This window comes from Theropithecus gelada, chromosome 9, assembly GCF_003255815.1.
Source record: "Theropithecus gelada isolate Dixy chromosome 9, Tgel_1.0, whole genome shotgun sequence".
In the NCBI taxonomy this organism is placed as follows: domain Eukaryota; kingdom Metazoa; phylum Chordata; class Mammalia; order Primates; family Cercopithecidae; genus Theropithecus; species Theropithecus gelada.
This window is the reverse complement of record NC_037677.1, coordinates 74,161,055-74,167,336: the sequence shown is the minus strand read 5'-3', so window position 1 is coordinate 74,167,336 and position 6,282 is coordinate 74,161,055. Positions and strand designations below refer to the sequence as shown.

Genomic DNA, 6,282 nt, shown 5'->3' with positions numbered 1-6,282 from the left:
ATGATAATATTTTTTTTTTTTTAGACAGAATTTCACTCTTATTGCCCAGGCTGGAGTGCAATGGTGCAATCTCAGCTCGCTGCAACCTCTGCCTCCCAGGTTCAAGCAATTCTCCTGCCTCAGCCTCCCTAGTAGCTGGGATTACAGGCATGTGCCACCATGCCCAGCTAGTTTTGTACTTTTAGTAGAGACGGGGTTTCTCCATGTTGGTCAGGCTGGTCTCGAACTCCCAACATCAGGTGATCCACCCGCCTCGGCCTCCCAAAGTGCTGGGATTACAGGCATGAGCCACCACGCCTGGCCATAAAAAGTTAAACGATAATAAAATGTTTACTGCTTCATTAGCTGTATTTCTTAAGTAAAACTAGGTTTTTCTTATTGTTGTTAACTGTTAGCGTGTAGTGGTGAAGAACACATTGTGTACTAGTCTAATCTGTGCCACTGCCTTGTTTCCTGCTAAGGAACAAGTAGATTTAATCACCATTGTTTTGAACCATCAGCGCACACAGTCAACACAATGAAAAAGGAAAACAATATTTTAGTTATGAAAATATTCTGACTCCATGGACTCTGAAAAGATCTTGGATTACTCCAGATCTGTAGATCATACTTTAATTTAGAACTTAAACTAATAAAAGATATTTTTTTCTAGATGAATATTTTGTTATGACAATGTTTAGAACTTCCAGTGCATGATAATAATCAAGTACAGACTGACTTTCAGTGAGTTTTAGTATTGCTTTTACATTGTCAAACAATAAACCCTTTTACTGTCTGCATGCAAGGCAGACTTTCCCATTACCTTGCCCTTGGTACACCACTGGATGATGGCAAATACCTTCTCTCCGTCAGTGGTTTGTCTTTTCCTTCTCTGAACGGTATCTTTTGATGAACAGAAATTCTTAATTTTAGTGAAGTATAATTTAACAATCTTTTACAATTTGTCCTTTTTATGCTCATCCCAAGATTGCACTCCTGGCATAAATCCCACTTGGTCATATTATCCTTTTTACATAAAGGAGAAAAAGACATATATATATATATATAAATAAAATCATCTCAATAGATACAGAAAAATTTTTACATAAAATTTAATACTTCTTTATGAACTCTCAGTAATCTCGGAATAGAAAGAAGCTTCGAGGTTATGCTGATCTTATACAATTAGTTGGAAATGATACCTTCTTCTTTTTAAGTCTCTGAAAAAGTTTTCCGTAAGATTGTTATTATTTTTTACTTAAATGTTCGGAATTCATCATTGAAGCCATTTTGATTTGAAATTTACTTTGTGGGAAGGATTTTTAAATGAAGGATTCAATTTCATTGATATTTAATTTCATTCGGATTTTCTATTTCCTTCTGTATTAGTTTTGTTAAATTGTGTTTTTCAAGGAATTTGTCCATTTCATCTAATTTTTTAACAGCTTTATTGAGATGTAATTCACATGTCATAAAATTTACCTATTTAAAGTATACAATTCAGTGTTTTTTTAGTATATTCTCAGAGTTGTGCAACCATTCCCACAACCTAATTTTAGAACGTTTCCATCACCCCATACAGAAATCTCACATCCATTTGCAATCACTCCCATTTCCAACCCCTAACCCTAGGCAACCACTAATTTACTTTCTGTTTTTATAGATTTTTCAAGACATTTCTTAGAATATCTTGAAAATGTGCTGAGACAGCAAAAGCGCTGTATTTTTCATTTCACCACATGAAAAGGATGGGTATGAAAGGGTACAGATTTAATAAAATGTCACTAAATGTCAGTGTATTTTCAAGGAGAGAGGAATTAGGCCATGCCTCTTACTAGGAGGGGCAGCAAAGAATTTGTGGATGTATCTAATCTACTATACCAAATATACCACATCTGTTGGACCACAGTTCTGTTTTTATCTACTTGCATCTTTCCCAATTCCTCAGGTTGACAGATTGATATTCTTCCAAACTTACCTCCAGTGTCACAAGGCCTTTCTTGAGTAACAGGACGCCTACATGTTTGTTTTTTCTGTGATGCAGTTATAGGCCACGTCCCTTAAAAAACAAGAATAAGCCGACCTCTGGCTGATGAACTATAAACTGTCTAAGCTGAGTTGATCTTTCTTTTTTGTACCATGACAGTGTATTGTATTTATGCTTCGTCTTTTTTTTTTTTTTTTTTTTTTTGCAATTCTTTCTGTGTGTGGTTGCTGTGCTACTAAATTGATCTCAAATCTTTAATTTTTATCTAAACGTTCTCAGTTTCAGGTAGTTAAAATCAGTGTAGTGAAAAGTATGCATGGGAGGAGGGCAAGAATTATTGCCTCAAGGTCACAAAATTGATTTTAAAAAAAGGGTGGTGGTGGTATTGGCTTGTGGCAGGACTGGATCCAAGCAAACAATGCCGAGTGGTATCCTTCTTATCTTCTTTTCCCTTCCCCCTTCTTTCTTCTTCCTCCTCCTTTTTCCTCTCCCTTTCCCTTCCTTCCTCCCGTGTTTCCATCTGTGTGGTGGCTTCACTCCTGTAGGCACTGTTCCTCCAAGATAGATAGGTTTCCAAAATGGCGTCCCCAGGGGTACTAGGTTTCCAAAATTGCATCTCCAGGGATAAGTGGGAGTCCTTCCTGATAGTTCCAGAGGAAAATTCCTGGAGGAAAGGTTCTGACTGAGGCCAGAGGGATGGAATACTGTGGTTGGCTAACCTGCGGTGACGAGGAAGGGCTTGTCTGTTATCAGAAGTGTGGTGGGGAATTCTTGCTAGTCAAAAGGCCACATTGAATTTGTCTCTTTCTCTAGAGCTCTGTTGAGTTATTGGCAAACAGTAGGAGCTTCCTAAATGTTTATTGAAGAAAATGAATGAATGAGTAGAAATAAAAGAATGAATCTGTGACTTGAAATGTTTTCCTTTTTGCAAAGAGGCTTTTGACCCTATGACACTCTCTCTAGGATATTTCTCACTGACTACAGAAGTCAGGGATTTTGTTATTTAACCATTTCACGGCCACCTCTGTGTCAGCTTACCTTCAAAGTACTAAGGTATGAAAGAACATGACTAAAATACCAAATCCCTTGGCTACCTTTGGGGTTTCATCTTCAGTATAGGTCTATTAGGTCAAGGGTTTAGTTAAGTGTGGTGTGTCCTCATGAAAGCTCCGTCTGGAAATCAAAGAGCTTCGTGGTGAGTCTGTGCTGGGGTTGGGGCTAAAACATAGCTTTGAGTCTCAGTAGCTTGTCATTATCAGCATGTGCTTGCCTTGAGAGCTATGGCAGTTTCTGATGACCTTATTGCAGACAGCAGTCAATCCACAACTCCTCGCAAAGGCTAGTGATTGAGCAATAATAAGCTTTTTGAAAACTCTTCCTGAGATCTTTCATTCACATCACTGTGTTCAGAGAGTAGAGAATTTCAAAGACCCTTCATCATTTCATTCTCACCAGAGGTTATTCCTTTTGTTACTAGTGAGAAAAATCACAGAGTCTTAGAGAAAAAGAGAAGGACAGGGTAAATCATTTCTGCAGCTCGACTCCAGAATCTGCGAACCACTGCGGTGCTGCATCCCCAGCCCGCCGCCATGGCCGCCTACAAACTGGTGCTGATCCGGCACCGCCAGAGCGCATGGAACCTGGAGAACCGCTTCGGCGGCTGTTACTACGCCGACCTGAGCCCGACCGGCCATGGGGAGGCGAAGCGCGGCGGGCAGGTGCTGCGAGATGCTGGCTATGAGTTTGACATCTGCTTCACCTCAGTACAGAAGAGAGCGACCCAGACCCTCTGGACAGTGCTAGATGCCATTGATCAGATGTGGCTGCCAGTGGTGAGGACTTGGCGCCTCAATGAATGGCACTATGGGGGTCTAACTGGTTTCAGTAAAGCAGAAACTGCTGCAAAGCATGGTGAGGACCAGGTGAAGATCTGCAGGCGCTCCTAGGATGTCCCACCACCTCCGATGGAGCCCAACCACCCTTTCTACAGCAACATCAGTAAGGATCGCAGGTTTGCAGACCTCATAGAAGATCAACTACCCTCCTGTGAGAGTCTGAAGGACACTATTGCCAGAGCTCTGCCCTTCTGGAATGAAGAAATAGTTCCCCAGATCAAGGAGGGGAAACGTGTACTGATTGCAGCCCATGGCAACAGCCTCCGGGGCATTGTCAAGCATCTGGAGGGTCTCTCTGAAGAGGCTATCATGGAGCTGAACCTGCCGACTGGTATTCCCGTTGTCTATGAATTGGACAAGAACTTGAAGCCTATCAAGCCCATGCAGTTCCTGGGGGATGAAGAGACGGTGCCCAAGCCATGGAAGCTGTGGCCGCCCAGGGCAAGGCCAAGAAGTGAAGGCCAGCGGGGAGGATACTGTCCCCAGGAGCACCCTCCCTGCCCAGTCTTGTCCCTCTGCCCCTCCCACCTGCACATGTCACACTGACCACATCTGTAGACGTCCTGAGTTGTAGCTGCAGATGGGGACCGGTGGCTCCCATTTTCATTTTAGCCATTTTGTCTTTTGCACCCATTCCCTTCGTACAATCTAGTCAGAATGGCACTTCTAGAGCACAGGTTCTCAGTCCAAGCTCTGGAAAAGCTCCCCTTATCCAACACAGTTTAAAGGTAGTGACTTGGGTTTCTGCGAGTTCTTTGTTTACTAAGGACTTGTAGAGAGGAACCATGCTAAGCCATGACCAATGAGGAGAAGCACCAGAGCCTGTCTGTCCCCAGGAGCCAGTCCTCTGCTCTTCTGCAGTCAGGCCACTGCCTGGGGGCTCTAGTCATTCCAGTGGAAGATGAATGTAACCTGCATGGTGATGTGACAACTGTTTCCTCCCTGACCCTAGAGGACCTGGCTCTAGAAGTTTGGGATCAATCCTGAATTTAGTTATGTGTTACATTTACTTTTATTAAAAAAGTATAGTACATATAAATAATACAAAACAATAACCCTTCTGGGGTTTCTTGTGGCGGTTGAAATAGTCCCACATGTGGTCATCAGAAAATAAGCCATTCCTCATACCAGTATGGGATCTGTTCCTTGACCTCTGAGGGGCAGGTGTGCTTCCTGCTGTGTGTGTTAGAATCCCTTCTTGCCTTGCTTCATAGCAGCGAAATGCCCCTTGGTCCTGTCCAAGTGTGTCTTTCACTGATTTCTGAATCATGTTCTAGTTGCTTGGGTCTGCCACATGGGTCCAGTGTCCACCTGAGCATAACTGTACTAAATCCTTTTTCCAGATCAGTATAATAAAGGAGTGATGTGCAATAAAATAATAATAATAATAATAATAATAATAATAATTTCTGCAGCTCTCACATCTTCCCAGAAAAACTCTTAACCACACCAGCCAGGTACATTCTTCCCGCTCCCCACCCCCCACCCCTTGGTTTTATTTAGTTCTTACCTTATACAATAGTGAGGGAAAATAGTGAAAAATCAACCCACAGCCTCATTTCCTTTAAAAAGGTTTTCATGTTTTGATTCCTTTTGATCCCTTTCATTTGCATGCATTCCAGTATGAAGATAAAAATACCAATTAAGTTTTTCACTTAACATTATTTCAGACCTTTCATCTCATTGTTTTATTTTGTTCTTAATGAATGTCTGTATTGTCTTCATAGATTTATTTAAAGGAACAACGTTATTGATACAGCTTAGTTGCTGTTGCCATTATAATGTTCCTCAGTGTCATGAGAAGGAAAACACAGTAGCAAAAGGACAAAATCATATTTGTTATTTTTAAAAGCTGTTCTTTTTAAACTCTTCTGGTTTGAGAAGCATGTAACCATGAAGAGTTTATTTATATTGTATGGATCACTCAGTTGAAAACTGCAAGTAATCTTTGCATTTAAGCATCCCAAACTATTTTTCTTTTTTAGAATTTTCAATTGACACATAACAATTATACATATTCATGGGGTACAATGTGATGTTTCTATAGACGTATACATTGTGTAATGATCAAATCGGGTAAGGAGCACATTTGTCACTTCAGACATTTATCATTTCTTTGTAGTGGTAACATTCAAAATTCTTCTAGGTATTTAAAAATACATATCACACTACTGTGCAATAATAGCACACCACAACCTATTCCTCATAGCTAATTATAAATTTGTACCTGTTGACCAATCTTTCTCCATTCTCCTGTCCACCTTCCTCTCCCTAGTCTCTGGTAACCACTGTTCTATTCTCTATTTCTGTGACATCAGCTGTTTAGAGTCCACATATGAGTGAGATCATGTGGTATTTGTCTTTCTGTGTCTGGTTTATTTCACTTACCGTGATGTCTTCCAGGTCCATCCCTGTTGTTGC

The 6,282-nt window shown here is 40.9% G+C and overlaps 1 pseudogene across 1 annotated transcript; it reads left to right on the top strand.

Annotated features, from left to right (window-relative positions):
- Window positions 1-3,555: 3,555 nt before the first annotated feature.
- LOC112631416 lies at window positions 3,556-5,237 on the top strand (annotated as a pseudogene). Its single transcript, XR_003121126.1, has one exon. The product of XR_003121126.1 is annotated as a phosphoglycerate mutase 1-like (transcript).
- Window positions 5,238-6,282: the final 1,045 nt, after the last annotated feature.